Here is a 20,340-nt window from a genome sequence, read left to right as displayed (position 1 = left end):
ATCCATTATGATACAAAAACAAACTACATGGAATGCATAAACCAATATATGTAAGATTGTTTAACATTTATGTATTTGTTGTTGTTTATTTGGGTTTATATGACTGCGGACACTAAATCCATTCGCCAATTTTACTATTTTTTATTTTATTAGTCATTTTTTCGTATCTTATCCTAAAACTAATACTAATACTAATCTCTAATAAACAATTCTACTAATAAATAATTATTTTTATATTTATTTTTTTTTAATAATTTTTTATATTATATTTTTTTTATTTTTTTTAAATGATGTTCTAAGAGTTCCATAGCAAAAACTGCAACATTCTATTTATGTATTTTTTGCACGATTTATTATTTTTGACTGTTTACCGTGACAGATTTTACGTCAGTAGGTGACATTTACTAGCAACTCGACGGTAAGTAATCCAACTCGACGGTAAGTACTCCAACTCGACGGTAAGTAATTCACTTACCGTCGAGTTAAAAAATCTCTTAATTTTAATTTATTTTTTGAAAGAATAAAGAAAACTAACGAATTATTTATTAATATTGAAACTTATCGTACAATTTTTTAAATTATTTTGCAGAATTTCTAAATATGGAATTTTATCGTCTGGTTTATTAACGACTGTAAAAGTACGCTGGATGTTCGTTTTTGTATTGGGTACTTTTACAATCATTAAACCATCGGTTTGTTGGATGTCATTCATAGTAATATTATATAATTCTTCTCTTCTACAGGCACCAGATATTCCCAATATCATTGCGACCTACAAATTATGAAAAATCTCCATTAGAGTATTTCTTTTACCTAAACTAGCTTATATTTCCTTGTGAACTAGAAATTCTTCATCCGGTGCTTCCATCAGAAATTTTTCAAATAGCTTCCGTGTAAAAATGCTCGCTTTCTTAGGCCTATAGCCAACATTTTTTCTCTTCAATATTCATTGAATATTCTGCCCAGAGGCTTCCAGGAGCTTTCAACTGCATATGTCTTTGAACGAAATATGCCAATAGAGTCTTTTCTTCGATTCTGAAATTCTTGCCTTCGCACCATTTTTTAAAACTTTGGTAGGTATTTTGATAACGGATTTTGGATTTTTCGGGAATAATTGCGGAACACCCTTCTTCCCAAGCCCGTTCAATTTCTTCAAATTCACTTTCGCTCATATTTTAATTTATAATAATCAAAATTGTACTTAAAATTATTGACAACTAAATAAAAACTCAATTCTCCATTGTTGTTATGCACCCTAGTTACTACCTAACAACCAAAGTATCTATCTTGATAAAATGAATGAAACTAGTCAATATGACGAAAATGTGTAATTTTATAATTTATAATGGTATCAATCGTGCAAAAAACGTTATAAGCATGTCGAACGTTAAGGGTAACCGATCTCAGACAATAATTGGAGTCGTCGTCCGCTCCTCCTCCAAACAATTGTCTTCGATCGGTGTAAAACCCTTACCGTTCTCCATACTTAATATACTATAACGGTACAAATAAATAATAATATAATATGTAGATTCGAGGAAGTTAAGAGGTTTAAATATCTAGGAACAATTACAACCATTATACAGGGTGTCCAGAAACTCTACCGACAAACGAAGACAGGAGATTCCTCAGATAATTTTAAGACAATTTAACCAAATTCACCTAGTCCGAAAATGCTTCCTAAGGGAGCTAGAGAGCTCTTTGAAGATGGCGTCTTTTAACTAGTTTTTCCTGAATACCTCCAGAACCCTTCTAGTTAGAAAAACAAAAATTGGTACACATATTTATCTTCCAGAGTTAAATCGATTCCGTCTATCGTGAATTTCTAGTACCAGTCATAGGCGTCCATATTGGGTGGGACAACGGTTATTTTATCGCATAACTTTTTTGTCTTTAACTTTTAAGCATTTTTGATACTACATTATTAAATTGTGAGGTATTCTAATACTAAAAGGTACTCCTACTTTAAGTCCGTAGGACACCGGTGTATTTTACCAACTTAAAGCAAGAGTAACTTTTAGTGCTAGAATACCTCATAATTTAGTAATCTAGTGTCAAAAATTCTTAAAAATGAAAGACAAGAAGTTATGCGATAAAATAGCTGTTGACCTACCCAAGACGGACGCATATGACCGGTAAAAATACTAGAAATTCGCAATTAATGAAATCGATTTATCTATGGAATATAAATAAACGTACCAGGTTTCGTTTTTCTAAATAGTTTTTTTTTATTTTTTTTTTCGATATTCAAGAAACAAAAAATTTTCAAATCGATTTTTGTAGAAAACGGTTTATTCTATGGACTTAAATTAGGAGTACCTTTTAGCACTACAATACCTAACGTTTTAATAATCCAGACTCAAAAATGCTTAAAAATTAAAAACAAAAAAGTTATACGATAATATAACTATTGCCCTACCCAAAACGGACGCCTATGACCGTTACTAGAAATTTGCAACGGATGGAATCGATTTATCTTTGGAAGATAAATAGGTGTATCAATTTTCGTTTTTTTAAATATAAGCGTTCTAGAGATATTTAAGAAAAACTAATTACCAGACGCCATCTTCAAATAGCCCTACTTCCCTTAGGAAGCATTTTCGGACTAGGTGAATTGGGTTAAATTGTCTGAAAATTATCTGAGGAATCTCCTGTCTTCATTTGTCGGTAGAGTTTTTGGATACCCATTACACGAAAGTTAAATATAGAAGAAGAAATCGAAAATGGACTAGTGAAAGCGAATAAGGAATATGTTTGTGCGTTAAATAGGTTACTAAGAAATAAATCCATATCAAGAGGTGCTCAATTCAAAATATAAGAACGGTTATTAGGCCTACTGCCACTGATGCATCAGAGACATGGACATTAAATAAAAAGCAACAAGAAATGGTGCAGATATAGGAACGAAAAGTACTCGGAAAAGTACTAAAGGAAAATATTTGGAGAAAAATGTACAATGGCGTTTGGATTAGAAGGAAAAATGAAGATCTGAGAGGGTTATATGGGAAGCCCAGCTTCCTACGAGTAATTAGAAACCGACGACTAAGGTGGCTAGGAGACATAAAGAGGATGCCAGAGGGTACACATACTATCGAAAATTCTACTATCGAGTACAATTGGAAGACGTTAAAAAGGACGATGCAGAACAATGTGGAAAATGGATGTACCTAAAATAGATGATCTAAATATCACAAATTGGAAGATAAGAGCAATGGAAAAGAGTGGATGAAGGAGAATGGTCAATCAAGCTATTAGTACAGTCATTGAAGCTTTTTAGCTCAGAAATTTTTTACTATAAACCGATTTACATGAAATTTTGGAATTAGGCTTATCCTACCCTTAACTTTAAAAGTGATATTGACCCGAACTCCGTTTTCACCTGGGGGTGGTTGCCACCCCTTTTGGGTGGTGGATGATTTTTTTAAATAACCTCAGATATCGATAGAAGACCTAATTTTAAGTTAAAACTGTTGTATAAAGTTTTTCCAAAAACCCAATATTTTTCAAGTTATTGGCAATTGAAAATTCGGAAATTTCTCACGATTTTCAACAGTTTCTTGCAAATATGTACAGTGGAACCTCGTTAAGTCGGCCTCCGATAACCCGGAAGTCTGGCTAACCCTGACCGATTTTCATCAGACAAACATTTCAACAATAAAAACGTAATATTGACAATCGAAACTGACTGAAATTTTTACCAAGAAATGAACAATACTGTATATAACTGTACGTAATTCACATGTACTGTGCATAATGTATTTCATGTATTTGCAATTATAATGGAGCTTATCTCTAAGGATACCGTATTTTATTAATTTTTACTATATTCTACGGCTAACCCTGATTTTCGATAACCCGGATCGGCCGCGGTTCCGATTAATCCGACTTATCGAGGTCCCACTCTATCTCCAAAAATATGCATTTTAGCGATAATATTATAATGAACAAAATTGTAGCAGGTAAAAAATGAACAAAATTGTAGCTATACTTTTTTAAAGAGTGTTCAAGTGCAATATTAAGCGAGATATTGAAGATCAAAGCCGTTTTTTATTTTGTGTGAAATTTAATCGATGTATTCAATGCCATCTAGCGGAGAGCGAATAAACTTTATGCATGCTAATGAGAAAGGATTTTATAGTGCTTAAAATAAGCTTTAAATGAGCACTGTTAAAAGTCTTTTTTAGGTAAAATGAGTGAGCTGTAATGAAAAAAAGAGGAGCATCTCTCAAAAATTAATTGTATTCCGTTTAGAATCAACTTTAATATAAAGAGTTTGATGGATTCTAGCAGTTTCGCTACTTTGGAACACATGTTTTTTGAAAAAATCACGACTTTAAGAAATAAAAATTTTGGACTTTAAAAAAAATCACTTTCTTTTCATAATATCTCAAAAATAATGAAAAATGCGTAAAAAAGTGTATTATTAAAAAAAATTGTTTTTTTTTGACAAAAATTTTGATTTTTTGTTTTTCCTATCACACAAAAATTGACGAAGATATGATTGATTAAAGAGCGAGCGGTAGCGCAACCACAGTCTCTCTCGAGCTCTTTGACCCTATACCGTTTCAAAATAAAAGGTTTTTCACTACATATTATAATGAAAAAAGTTGTAGAAATGCTGTTGATTCTAGATGGAATAGGTACGATTAATTTTGATTTGGTGGAAATGACAATTATGAAATCCATTGATTTAAAAAAACCATTAGATGTTCCTTTTTTTTTCATTACAGCTCACTTATTTTACGTACAAACGACTTTTAACAGTGCTCATTTTACAGCTTATATTAAGCACTCTAAAAGCCTTTCTCATTAGCATGCATAAAATTTATTCACTCTCCGCTCTATTGAATACATCGATTAAATTTCACACAAAATAAAAAACGGCTTTGATCTTCAATATCTCGCTTAATATTGCATATAGAACACTTTAAAAAAAAAACCAGTTTGTTCATTTTTTTACCTGCTACAATTTTGTTCAGTATAATATTATCGCTTAAATGCATATTTTTGGAGATATTTGAAAAAAACTGTTAAAAATTGTGAGAAATTTCCTAATTTTCAATTGCCAATAACTTGAAAAATATTGGGTTTTTGAAAAAACTTTATAAAACATTTTTTGCTTAAAATTAGGTCTTCTATCGATATCTGAGGTTATTTTGACAAACAAATTTTCCACCACCGAAAAGGGGTGTACCGTCAAAAGGACGCGGAAAAAAGGACGCGCGACAAAAGGACGCGGACAAAAGGACGCGTGACAAAAAGACGCCTAGGAAATAAGGACGCGCGACAAAAGGACGCGTACCAAAAATGGACCTGTGGTCAAATAGGGTAAACCATACAGTTATTGGACACTTAAGAAAATTTCAACTTTTAAAATTCGTAATTCACATTGTTCTCTGCAGATTGAATTGAAATTTATACAAAACGTAGTCTAAACAGTTTATGACAATATGGCTAAAAGGATTTAAAGAAAGTGTTTAATCTTTTTTGTCAATATATATTTATTAAAAATAGTTACGAAAATTATAGTTATTGGACAGTTTATTTAGTTACAGGACACTCAAAATTAGTTATTGGACAACTGCTTTAACACAATAAAAAACTAAAAACAAATGAAAATTACAAGAAAAACCAAAGATTTCTGTGCGGTATGGGGTACCTATTATGTACAGTTGACAAAATTAAATTTTATAATTGCTTCTGTGCTTCTTTGTATTGAGTGAAAAGTTCGTCAATGTCTTCATCCTCACTGTCTTGGTTACTGTTATTAGCATCGGAATCACTATCCTGCAGATTGAAGCAGTTGTGACATATAAATAGATCACCGTCGTTAGGTATATGCTGTCTATGCTTAACAGGAATACAACATTCGTGATAATAAAGACTACTACAGTCATCGCATTTTAATTTATTCGATTGAGTATCATTTGAACAAATAGAACATTTGACTTTTTTTGAATTCTTTTTGTTGCTACACTGGTTTTTGGTTAATTTTTCTTCTCTTTTCCGTTTCCTTTCTTGTTTTTGTTTTTCCTGTTATTCTTTTAACTCCTCCTTTTTTCGTAACATTTCTTGATATCGTGCAGATGTAATAGCAAAAGGAAGTCTTTCCGTGTTACGTTTATTTTTTCTTTCCGGTACAGTAGGAGAAGTTAAAAAATTGCCCAACAATTCGTGTTTAACAATAATTTTACTTGTAGAGGGTAAGTCATAAACATTAGTTTTATATTGTTGAATATGGATATGATTGGTACTACTACTCTCAGAAATATTTACATTTTCAATACCACTTTGTTCTGATGTTCTTATTTCAGTGTTTTTAACGGGAGATGTGATAGCTATACTTTGAATAATATTAATGTTTGTGTCTCTATTTTTTAGAACCATTTGGTTATCAGAATGTTGTGGATCATGTTCAAAAAGATTCCAAATTTTGAACAACAAATTCAAATTATCGTCGCTAGGTAGATTATTCTTTGGATTTTCTTTTAAATTCTCTAAGCTATGAACTTTTTCAGGACCTAAGATATTTACGAAAGTATTATAGTCCATCTTGGGTTTCTTTTAATGATCCGAAATGATTAAATTTTTTACTACTTCTTTACCTAAACATTTTGTGTAGTCAATAGCATCTGCTTTAAATGGAAACAATCCGCAAACCTTGAAACCATTTACTACTGTTTCAGTTTTACAACTTTTTTTTATAGCTTGCTCCAATATAGAAGCAAATACAACCTTATTGACTACCCCTCCTGGATGCTGTTCTTCCCATTCTCTTACTGACTGCCGCGAAGCTTCTTTTAGTGGACGGAAAATAGAGACGTCACATGGTTGTAAAATCCTTGTGGCGTTAGGATAAAGTGCAATTACTTCAATTTGCAGTTCATTACAAAATAGACTTAATTGGTAACTTAAGTGACTATTGTGCCCATCTACAAAAAGAATAACTGGAAGCTTAATATTATTTTCAATTAGGTGGGGGTAAAACACATTCGCAATATACTGATAGAATGGCTCTGCCGTCATCCAACCATTATCGCTTCTGCCCACACCCCATTTAGGATTAATGCCTTTAGCAACTTTTTCTGGAATACGTTGATAAGGATAAATAACCAAAGGCACGCAAATTTTACCGTCTGCTGAAAACGTAATAGACCTGGATCCCGCGTAAGAAAAAAAAGTTGATTAATAGCAAGCTGAAAATTTGTTAATAGCTTAACGGTGTCTAGTCGGACAAACTTTGATGCACGGGAACACTGAAACAGGGGAAGTTTTAACGGTGGAGCATGATAAACGTGTCGTCCTGACAAGTTTATGATGGTGAAAAATAGCAAGTTGTTTTTAAGTTTATTCAATAGCCAACGTTATATAATATATGAAAAAATGTTTGTCCGACAAAAATGTTGGGCATTTTAACGAGTCCGACACGTAGAACATGTCACATCACAGGAACTATGTTGGTGATGAATAGCAGTCTGATTTTTGCATGAGAGTTTAATGAAAGGTTAAAAAAGCAATTGGAAGTTCTGTCGGACAAAATGAATGGGAAATTTTCCTAGTCGGACATTCTAAACATGTAAGATATAGACAAACATGTTGGTGATAAATAACAAGCTAATTTTGATTTGTTTATGTACAAATTATATTTTGTAACGCAAAAAGTTATATGTCGGACAAAAAGTTTGGGCAAATCGAAGGAAATAAATAAAAAACATTTTTTCAGAATGACTTAGTCACATATTGATAAAGCTATTTTAGTTGTATATTATTATTTATATTCACATATTTGCATGTGCATATATATACATGCACACTCCAAAAACAGTGAGGTAAGTATCAATGCATGTATATATTGCAAAACAATTATTTTTTTGGGTGGAGTTTGTTCTAGATATTCTCAAAACGACAAAAAAAATGTCAAAGAAGATGTGAAAGAAATCTCTTAGGGTTTTCTAATTAGGTGCATCAGAAAGTACGGAAAATTTCCTATAAAAAACGTTGTATACATTTTTTTCCATACTTAAATCTTAACCCTGTAAACGACATTGAAAAATGTGAAGAGTCTAAAACTTCGGTGCTTATAAGAATATACGTAAATATGACACATTATGCTTAGAAGTATGTATTAGAAGGCTGCATTTGTCAGTGTGACACTTTGTGCTATACAAAGTAGTATTTGAAAGTACATGGTCTCTGAGTTTCTGTTTGCCACGTGTGTTGGAAATTAAAATTTATATTAACTATGGAGTGTTTTTGTGTCTATTTTTGAGTGTCAACAGTTTAAATTTTAAGTCGCCAAATCAAAAGTGAAACCATTCAACGGAACATTTTTGAGTAATTTTCGAACATTTTACAAAGTTAGTAAAATACTTGGTCATCAATTAAATGAGGTTCAGTTGCCAGATAATTATTGTGAAAGTTCTATTGAATATCATTCTTCGTGCTATAATGCTTTGCTTGATTGAAAAAGGGTACCTAAATAAATTATTACTAAAATTGTATAACGTAATTTTTCTCAACTTTCTACAAATGAAATAATGTAATTAATATGTCACAGGGCAAGAAATAATTTGCTGCCAAAATAAATCGATTAGTTTAAATTTGAAGTTACGATTGCAATTTATTATGAATTATTGTCAAAAGTGACAGTTTTTCTTAAATGGAAATGTATTCATAGACATAAGGGTAGACAGGGAATACAGTGCAAAAAGTCGATAGGTGGTCTATCTATCTCTTTTAACCAAGCGATCCCGCGCATGTGGCAGACAAAGATAGCTAGACCACCCAATCCATAATATAATTTGCCTGATCTACTATAAATGTATTACAGTGAGGTATCTAAATGATGTTGAGATAAATTGAAAGATATCGATTGTAATTGATTGCAGGTGCTTTTGACATAGAGTAATCACCCCTTATTAAAATTTCAAAAATTATTTTTTTAAATTGTCCGACTACAAAATCTACCCCTTATTTTTTTCCGACAAGAGTCATTCTTGCTAAGGAATAATTTACTTTATTAAATTTCGTCTTTGTCGGAAAGCTATTTATCACCAGCATTTTTGTCTATATCTTACCTGTTTAGAATGTCCGACTACGAAAACTTCCCATTAATTTTGTCGGACAGAACTTCCAATTGCTTTTTTAACCTTTCATTAAACTCTCATGCAAAAGTCAGACTGCTATTCATCACCAACATAATTCCTGTGATGTGACATGTTCTACGTGTCGGACTCGTTAAAATGCCCAACATTTTTGTCGGACAAACATTTTCGCATATATTACATAACGTTGGCTATCGAATAAACTTAAAAACAACTTGCTATTTTTCACCATCATAAACTTGTCAGGACGACACGTTTATCATGCTCCACAATTAAAACTTCCCCTGTTCCAGTGTTCCCGTGCATCAAAGTTTGTCCGACTAGACACCGTTAAGCTATTAACAAATTTTCAGCTTGCTATTAATCAACTTTTCTTTCTTACGCGGGATCCAGGTCTATAAACATCACAGTGACGTTTTCTTTTGAACAGCTTTTTTCAACATTATAAACATTTTTTGAACCTTTCATAGCAAATACTTTTCCAGTAGATGGTCATATTTGAAATCCTGACTCATCTCCATTAAAAATTCTTGATGGATCAGTTAGAACTTCTTCTAGATGTTTTTCTTTAACATAGGTTTCAATATTTTTAAACCAGTTTTTGATGTCTCTTTCAGATACACAAGCGCTAGCTGCAGTTACACCTTCACTTGTCCTTTTAGAAACCTCTGGATGTCGCTTCAAAAATCCCTAAAAAAATCAAACGATAAATACAGATTAAAATACATTTTTTTGGCGACTTACTTTTAACCATCCATCTCCAAGTCGATTATCTTTAAAGTTATTGGGGCGAGGATTTTCGGTTAAAAATTTTTGCACGCTGCTTTTTAAATCGTTAGCCTTTTTGGGGAAACCTTTTGAAGCGGTTTCTTGTATCCATCTGGAATATTGAATGTAAAATCCAATAATGCTATGGATCAAGATAAATTTAATGAACGTACCTAACCAGAGTATTCTCCTCGTCGCAAGTTAAAATAGGAGACGGTCCAAGTGTATCTTTATGTTCCGGATGTTTTAATTTAAATTCTATAGTGGACTTCGGAATTCCATATTTTTTTCAGCTGTTCTATACGATTCAGTGCCATTCTGGACATCCTTAACAGCTTCTTTAACAGTTTATTCTTATCGTATTTTCTAAGTTTAGGCATTTTACTACAAATCTAAAAAATCAATTTAGTGATTGGACGGCCAAATTTAGTTATTGGACAGCTGTCCAATAACTGTCAAATCGATTATTAAATTAATTTTACTGCTATCTCCAGTTAATTATACGTAAACACGTTGAAAATTGTAGAAATATGTGGTAAGTATAGTTATCTAGTGATTGGACAGGTGTCCCATAATAGAATTCAGCAAGTTTTCTAGTTTAGTTATTGGACAGGCGTAATTAAATCGGAATTAAAATCCCTATTACTGTACGCGATCTGCCTTAGGGACTATAAGTGTCTTAACTACATGTTTTTAAATAAAAATACAATCTTACCTTAAAAACAACACGTAGTTTTGAAAAAAAATTCAGAGCAGATGCTTGACACAATGCTTAAATGTCACTTCACTCACATAACCTAAAAATATTTACCGCCAAAATCACAGAACCCGTTAAAGGCAGAACATAGACATAAGAATGTAGGTACGTAATATAGAAGCCAGTAGTGCCACCTAGTGAAATATACTCTTGTTAGCACTTGCAGAAATCTTATAATCGTAAGTTAACACTGTAATGTCCAATAACTGTCTCGTGTCCAATAACTGGCGTTTTACCCTACCTCTCTCACTCTAATACCCGAAAGTTAAGTTAGGACCGAAGGGTTAGGTCTTCCTCCTTTCCCTGACCGCTGCGCGCAATTGCAGTCTGCCCGATGTATTTATTATACCGTCGTTATTGTTGTATATCGAGTAAACGACCGAGTCAAGATTTACTATAACCTTCTTGGAAGAAAGTAAATCCTAATTATTGCTGTAATATAATAAGCAACTTGGAGATTTCGGTAGAATTTAAGTTTTTCTATTACATAAGTACATAAATATCCATGCTACATTTACATTTTTAATACGCGTCCTTTTGTCGCGCGTCCTTATTTCATAGGCGTCTTTTTGTCGCGGGTCCTTTTTTCCGCGTCCTTTTGTCGCGCGTCCTTTTTTGCGCGTCCTTTTGACGTAGATTCCCGAAAAGGGGTGGTAACTACTCCCAGGGTGAAAACGGAGTTCGGGTCAATATCACTTTTGAAGATAAGGGTTAGATAAGCCTAATTCCAAAATCTCATGTAAATCGGTTCATAGTAAAAAATTTCGGAGGTAAAAACCTATTTTACGCTTCAATGACTGCACTATATGGGCCTACTAGGCTCGACGCGCTAATTATTATTGTTATAGATTTATTAATAGTCTGTCATTTAATGAAATCAAATATCATTTTATTAAAAGTATTCAACAAAAGTTTTCAACTAATTTGCTAAGTTTGGTCAAACTATGCTTTGTTTTTAAACCAGGAGGAGTAAACTGAAAGAAAGATTCACATGTAAGAAAGTAACTAGCAAAATCACCAACTACCTATTCTTTTTTCGTTGATGATGTCGGGCTTCAAAGGTAATCCATAAATATTATATTATTATAGTAATACGTCGCTGAGGAGTTCAAAAAACAACTGTTTTTTATATAAAAAGAGACTAAAATCTAATAAAAAAATATGAAAAGAAATTTTTAAGAAACGCTTTTCTTTAGTTACGAGTGACTAAAATTAAAAATATTTTAAAAAATAAAAAAAAATGAAAATATCTAACACATTCGTTAAAGAAAAGCGTGGCGCGTCTTCATCGAATAAACGGGTTTCGCCCCACGCTTTTCTTTAACGAATGTGTTAGATTTTTTCAATTTTTTTAAATTTTTTGCTTTTTAGTTGATTTTTTTACAATATTTTTAATTTTAGTCACCCGTAACTAAAGAAAAGCGTTTCTTAAATTTTTTTTATATTTTTTTATTTTTTACTTTTTAGTCTTACACTTTTCAAACATTAAAATATATCGTCATGTATATTAAAATATGTATAAAACATATGATGTATTAACATGAAAAGTAGTCGGAATCGGCAAAAAATTTGAAATTTTATTGTTTATTTATGAAGCATAACGTAAACAATTAACGTAAAAAGTGACATTATGTATAGTTCATATAATTAGCTACAATCTGTAAAAGTTGCAAGTTTCTTCATTGTAAAAAACAAGAAAATTTAAGCATTTTCCGTTAAAATCGTTATTTTGTTAAAACAATTATTATTAATAAACATAAAAAAAAAATTTATTGACTATTCGTGTATTGTTCACGCGAATGCATATGTCTGCAAATTTTTAGTTATTTGCATTGAAGAAAAGGCAGTCAAATTAACGTCTAAAAATTTGACCCAAACGATTGAGCTAAAGAAAAGCGTTTAATTAATACGCCAAAACGAATTCTAATGTTAATTGTAGCACAAAACGTCTCTACCGGTAGTTTTTCTAAGACTACGATAAAAAACGAATTTTTTTAATTCGACTTTTGGTTGAAGTTTTATTTCGTATCATATTGAAATTTGACACGAATAAGCGCCGATTTTTATATAAACAAATATATAAGCGTTTAAAATTTGAAACTTTATTGTTTATTTATGAAGCATAACGTAAACAATTAACGTAAAAAGTGTTATTATGTTTAGTTCATATCATTAGCTACAATCCGTAAAAGTTTCAAGTTTCTACATTGTAAAAAACAAGAAAATTTAAGCATTTTCCATTAAAATCGTTTTATTTATTTAAACAATTAAGAAACATAAAAAAAAATTTATTGACTATTAGTGTATTGTTCCCGCGAATCCATATATCTGCAAATTTTCATTCATTTGCATTGGAGAAACGACAGTCAAATTAACGTCTAAAGATTTGACGCAAACTATTGAACTAAAGAAAAGCATTTAAAAATTAAGAGGAATAACGCAGAAAACACAAAAAATCGCCGATTTAATTTAATTAACCTATGAAATGCCAATAGTGTTAAAATTTCATAAATGTCAATAGTGTCAAAATTTTATAACAGTTGAGTAAACATGCCTGAGCTTAGACCAATTAACGACAAGCATTACGGCACGGTAAATTTTAATTACTCTTCCTGGTTTAAAAACTGAGCATAGTAAATCCGAAATAATTGTTGTATTCCTACACGTAGATACAATAAAAAATGGAAGCAATCATTCAATTGAGTGGGTTATAATTGATTTACTTTATTTCCCGAACTACGCTGAACCACTATGACCAATCATCAGCGCATTTCGCTATTTCGAATCGTTTAATTGGTTTTTGTTAATTAGTGGCCGAATAGAAAATTTTTTGTTTGCAACTGTTACATCAAATAGCGAGTGTACTTAAAAATAAACTAAAATAAAACAATTGAACACTAATTGTTCCGAAAACTAGTAACACAGGTTTACAACTAAAAATTTAGCCTGCGGGCTTAGCCTATTTTCCCTTTATAGAGCTATGCGATCTTGCATTTCGCATTGTAAAATACACCGATTATTTACACTGATAAGTGCGAGCAAACAATTGACTTAAAAGAAAATGAAGCTATATTTTTGACTACGCTGTTTGGGACGTGTCCATCCAAATAATATATTGTATAATGTAAAATTACAAGTAGTCCAGGGCGGATCTGATTTGAGATGGACGTTGAGAGGTGACTTTAATTTTTTTGCAGAAATTGCTTGGAATTAACCCATATAATAATAATTGAGTTATCATCCCCCTCAAAAAGGTCCGGAACATTGTTTAAATAATCAAAATGTCAAAAAATTAACGAAAAATTCGATTTTTTTTTCATTTTTTGATTATAACTTTAAAAGTATTCACTTCCAAGAAAAGTTGGACTAAAATAAAAGTTGCGAAATTAAATTTCCTACAATATTAGATTGGTTAAATTTTTTTAAAAATTGTTATAGGTCTGGATCCCGCGTATGAAAAAAAAGTTGATTAATAGCAAGCTGAAAATTTGTTAATAGCTTAAGGGTGTCTAGTTGGATAAACTTTGATATATGGGAACACTGGAACAGGGGCAGTTTTAATTGTGGAACAGGTTAAAAATTTGGAACGGTCAGACCACGAAAACGGCACTTCATTTTGTCCGACAGAGCAGACTTCGAACTCTCCGAACAGAGATTAAACTCTCATGCAAATATCAGACTGCTATTTATCACCTGTCATAATTCCTGTCATTTGACATATTCTACATGTTCCACTCATTAAAACGCCCATTTGGTGATAAATAGCAGTCTGATTTTTGCATGAGAGTTTAATCTCTGTTCGGAGAGTTTAAGTCTGTTCTGTCGGACAAAATACATGTGCCGTTTTCGGGGTCTGACCGTTCCAAATTTTTAACCTGTTCCACAAATAAAACTTCCCCTGTTCCAGTGTTCCCATATATCAAAGTTTGTCCGACTAGACACCCTTAAGCTATTAACAAATTTTCAGCTTGCTATTAATCAACTTTTTTTTCATACGCGGGATCCAGACCTATTTCCCTTGTTGCAAAATAGCAATAATTGCGAAAAAACATAAAAAATAAGTATTCGAATTATACGTTTTCCAACCGTTTATGCTACACTTAGGACCTTCATATTCCACCCAGAAAAACTTCATGATATGATAAAACAATACTGTAAATTTAGTTAAGATCGGTTCAAGCAGGTGCTTCAATAGTATCTAGTCTGATTTTTGCATGAGAGTTTAATGAAAGGGTAACAAATAAATTGGAAGTTCTGTCGGACAAAATACATGTGAAGTTTTCGTGGTCTGATCGTTCCAAATTTTTAACCTGTTCCACAATTAAAACTTCCCATGTTCCAATGTTCCCATATATCAAAGTTTGTCCGACTAGACACCCTTAAGCTAATAACAAATTTTCTGCTTGCTATTAATCAACTTTTTTTTTCATACGCAGAATCCAGACCTATAAGGTTTTTAGAGTTTAAGGGCCGGTATTTCAACAGCTACTTAAGCTTTTGCTTAGCTAAGCTTGTGTCAAAAAATAAGGAGAAGCTTAATCTAGGTGCCGTATTTCCATCATTTCCTTAACTAAACTGGTCCTCAACTGTAAAGTTAATTGGTTTGGTACATCTGAATACGTCAAAGTGCTAGAACTAACTGTTCTGAGATAAAAACCACTACTGTTGCCATTTAATTTTATCGTGTCATCTGAATCTGTGTCATTTACTTCACTTAATTTTGTATACATGGTACATGTGAGTGTTATTATATTGTCTATATTTTCTCTGGTTACATTTTTTATTGCTATTTTGCATAAGCAATAGATCTGTCTTTGAAATTTTGTTTATTGGATATATTCCTTAAAATGTCAAATTAGAATGTAAGTTTACTTTTGTAAAGTAAATATACCAAGCATTTTTAAAATAAATAATTTTCAGGTGCCTATTTCTTCCAAAAGTAGTAAGAATTTTAATAATCGTTAATAATCCAATAATAACGTTATTACGCAAAAGTTTGTTTTCAAAATAACTCTATAATAATTGTTAATTTATAGAAATAACCTCAAAACACAGAAAACAAATTTTAAGCAAAGGATTACACCAACTCCCGGGCGAGCTTAAAATTATTTGGTTTAAGCCTATGCTTAACCTCAAATTGAAGTGGAAATACAGGCATCTAAGCTTAAGCTCAGGCTTAAAGAAAGCTTTGGCTTAAGTACGGTTGGAAATATCGGCCCTTAGTGGCATTTTCATCTCTGATGACTGGATTTATTTATGGACACATATTTTGAAAAACAATAATTCTGAATAAAGCCTTATGTTTGTTTACCCATCCTCAAATTATTTATATTGCAATTCTCGTGTCTATTCAATATAATATTTTAAAACAACAGTGGAACTAAAAAGTTTAAATAGAGAAAAATTAAAACTCAAATTACCATAGGGCAGTCAAAATTACAAAGCGCGAAATTGTCAGCAGGGAACGATGAGTTTTAAATTGCTCGGGCAAAATTACATCGTATAAAAAGGTTATAAAAAATGAAATATCTACAAAATAGAGTTGCATTTTGTAGTTGAAAACTAAATTACAAAATATTAAATAGCGTTTGAAACATTCGTATTTCTAAACAAAAACAATAAAAGCTTAATAACAACAAAGCAAACTTTATTAACTTTAGTAGAACATAAATACGGTGACCATATCCTTTTAAAGAAAAAAAAAGTACAAAAAAAAACAAAAATGTATTAAAAACGCAAAATGTATCTGTTTATTGGACAAACAACTTTTTGCCAATAAAAATAAATAAACTATTGGTCCAAGAGCTGTGAGACATTTTTGAGTAGGTATTTTAGGCAACCTGAAAATTTTTCAGGTGACTCTTCCATGATGGCCTAATACAAAAATGCCGGTCTGGCTGGAGGGCAGCGGTTATTTTCCCCAAAAATCCCCCCCCCCCCCAAAGCTAAAAAAGGGCAAAAATTGTTATTACAAAAAATATCATTGACGTGACTTTAAAGTAAATTTAAATATTCAAATATAAAGAAAATAAACAGACCAGGCGATTTGAGGGCGATTTGAACTCTGCAAGATACTTGCATGGGCGCCCCAGGATTATTTTCAGGGGGTGCATCTGAACTTCAGAAGATTTCATCTGAATCTGTACATACTATTAACGAGAATAAAATACACAACTATACATGCATAACTATGTACATTCCTTCCGGACAGGGAGGTGCAATTGTTATTTTGACAGGGTATTTTTTAATGTTAAAAATAAATATTCTAAAAAAAACAGTTTTTTTTTTATGAAATTTTCCAACTGCCAGGTGATCAAACAAATTACGCGTGCATATGAATGAAAAGCGCTATAGGTAAGCAGCAGTGTGAGAAAGAGCGTATACCGATAGCTGTTTGCGTCCTCTGTTGTAGCTGAGCGAGTCCGTTCGCTCGAGAAAAATCACGTGACCTGGCGTTATCCATGTTGTTCCTCGAAACGTTAGAGTATTTATTATCATATATTATAGTTTTTTAAGTAACTTTTTCTTAATTAAAGGAAAATAATACGTACTATACAATAGATTTTGCAAATATGATAGAAAAAGACAAATTTTTTATTATAAATATATAGGTAGAAAAGAATAAAACTATAAACTAAATTAATTCTGTTTCCGAATCTTGTACTTCTTCTTCAAACTCCTCAGCTGAGCTTAAATATTCATTCTCTTCTTCCACGTCAGACTCCCCTCGAGACTCAGATTCCTCTTCTACATGATCTGTAAATAGTTGTAATATGTATTTAGAATTAAATAAAAATTAATTAGTGATTAACTAGCTGAGTTGTTACGTACTCTCCGTCCTTTTATACGGAGTCGAAGCCTGGACAATCACGGGCGCATCTGAAGAACGACTTGCCGTTGTTGAGATGTGGAGTTATCGAATAATGTTAAATATATCATGGACACACGCAACAAACACGGAAACATTAATAAAGATGAAAAAGGCAAAAGAAATACTCAACACTATGAAGGAAAGAAACATGAGCTACTTTGGTCTTACCTACACTAAGAAATAAAAACGTGATGTGATTGGATAAGGAAAAGTATTAAGCATTGGTAATTTTTCATTAATTCTAAATACATATTACAACTATTTACAGATCAGGTAGAAGAATTTGAGTCCCGAGGGGAGTCTGATGAAGGAGAAGAGAATGAATATTTATTTTAGCTCATTTTTCTTTCCTTCATAGTGTTGAGTATTTCTTTTGCCTTTCTTTTCCCTGGAGAAAGATACCCTGTCAAAATAACAATTGCACCTCCCTGTCCGGAAGGAATGTACATAGCTATGCATGTATAGTTGTATATTTTATACTCGTTAATAATATGTACAGATTCAGATGAAATCTTCTGAAGTTCAGATGCACCCCCTGAAAATAATCCTGGGGCGCCCATGCAAGTATCTAGCAGAGTTAAAATCGCCCTCAAATCGCCTGGCCTGTTTATTTTCTTTATATTTGAATATTTAAATTTACTTTCAAGTCATATCAATGATATTTTTTATAATAACAATTTTTACCATTTTTTAAATTTGGGGAGCATTTTTGGGGAAAATAACCGCTACCCTCCAGCCAGACCGACATTTTTGTATTAGGCTATCATAGAAGAGTCACCTGAAAAATTTTCAGGTTGCCTAAAATACCTACTCAAAAATGTCTCACAGCTCTTATACTATATGTAGCTAAACATAAAAAATTATATCAATTAAACTAAACATAACACATTATATTAACTTTAAAAAAGTTAGAAGACTGTAATTAAAAGTTTTTAGATGAGGGACCTGGAATAGCTTCATCTTCTTCCGGTTTTTTGTACCATTCATATTTTTCTGAACTTAAAATTAATTTAAGAAGGTCCGGCTTCGACTGAAGTAAATGAAACATTTCATTACAAGTCTCATCAAAATTTGTGTACTCCTTCATCGCTGCCTTGAGAGTAGAAATGGACATTTTTCACTTTTCTGACGTCCAATAATTATTTATTACAGCAAATAAACACTCGATAGCTGCACTAGTACCCGGAAGACGAAAAATAAATTTGCATAATATTTGTAAGTTTTTCAGTTTGAATTGATCTACACACTTATAAACTTCAAGCCATCGATCCTGACTATTTTTTTCTTCTCTGTTCCACTCAGCAATTTTTTCACTTGTAGCCACATCTTTCAAAATTCCCAGTTCGTCAAAGGGTTGATCATCGTTCCATGTTATTTCATTTCTAGATCTATCCATTTGAAAAGTTTGAACTCATGAAGATTTTGTACTCCAGTTTTCTAGGTAGGTTACACATTTTGTGTAAAAATGTCTGTACCGAAGTTTTCAGTAGCGGCTTGCCCATCTTCAAGTTTACCATGACATTCTCTCACTTTAAGCGGCAAAAATAATGCGTCCAACCGATGTTCGTCCAACCGATGTTGTAATTTATTTTTAAGATTAAAGTATTCTTGGGCAGCATCTGCCGCATTTATTTTACCACCTTCTACTTTCACAATGGCTTCATGAAACTGCGACGCCACATTATGAACGAGCCACATCCACATCTCTGAAATGAGATCAATAAAAAATTGTCCCAAAATTGTGAGACAATTCTCAGATCATAGGAAATAAGCTTTAAGTGGTTCAAACATTTGTAAAATCCGTTCAATTGCAGGCATCATATTTAGAAATCGTGTTTTTGAAAATGATAACATTTTTTTGTATTCATAATTGACCGATTCACAAAATGACTTTAGTTTATCAACTCTAACAGCGTAAATATAGAAATTCCTATAAATTTTCACTGTTATGACTTCGATATAAATTGGTAAAACATCAGTAGAACGTTGAATACAATAATTGTTGAATATGTGAGCAATACATCCAATACCGATTAAAGGTTTCCCGTAAGAATTAGTCAATTTAGTAAATAAATTATTAATACCTTGTCTTTTCATTCCACCAAAATTAGTATTTGTGTTATTGTTATCTGCTGTAATTTAAGTAAAGGTGCCAAATATAAACAACTGAGAACAGTATACAAAGACATTTGTTTAAAAATAGTAAAAGATAAAAATATTAATTTTTTTAGAAAAAATAAGTACATTTGCGTGTCCTTAGAAAGGTTTTAAAGTACATTAGGACAATATTTAAAAATAAGTACTGTCCTACTTAAATAAGTACATATGGTCACCGTAAATATAAATCAAATATTCAACGAAAAAGTATTTCGGAATTCGTTGGAATAATTTTTGTCTCAGTATGAGTATGTACTAATTAAAATTTTGTTATTTACAATATACAGGACAAAAGAGTTATATAGAAACATTCAATTAATAGTTAATTTTATACACTTATGTGACTATACATATTACTAAATATTTGAAAATTTTCAGAACTTCTGAACTTCTGAAAAAATAAATTTAGGCAATCTATTGTCCTCGTAATCTAGGTATACCTAAAAAGTATATCAGTGTCAAAAAATTAAGTTGCAGGGTTCAAAAGCCGCAGTCAGGATAGATGGATAACTGACTCTTCTGTTTGACATCAACATGGGACTGAGACAGGGATATGTTCTACCAATCATGCTATTCAACCTACTTCTTGAGTCAGCTATCAGAAAAACCAATATAATCGGCCATACAAATACCAAAACTTTTTTCCCCTGCCACTCGAGCCCTGCGGGCTCTCATGTCTATTA

General features: G+C 31.9%; 1 protein-coding gene across 1 annotated transcript in view; it reads right to left on the bottom strand.

Annotated features, from left to right (window-relative positions):
* LOC114326465 (protein still life, isoforms C/SIF type 2) overlaps positions 1-20,340 on the bottom strand; it is a 684,303-nt gene that overhangs the window by 339,492 nt on the left and 324,471 nt on the right. The gene's annotated exons all lie outside the window — the stretch shown is intronic.

The sequence above is a fragment of the Diabrotica virgifera genome, chromosome 7 (genome assembly GCF_917563875.1).
Source record: "Diabrotica virgifera virgifera chromosome 7, PGI_DIABVI_V3a".
NCBI classification, from domain to species: Eukaryota; Metazoa; Arthropoda; class Insecta; order Coleoptera; family Chrysomelidae; genus Diabrotica; species Diabrotica virgifera.
This window is presented reverse-complemented; position numbering and strand designations above follow the sequence as displayed.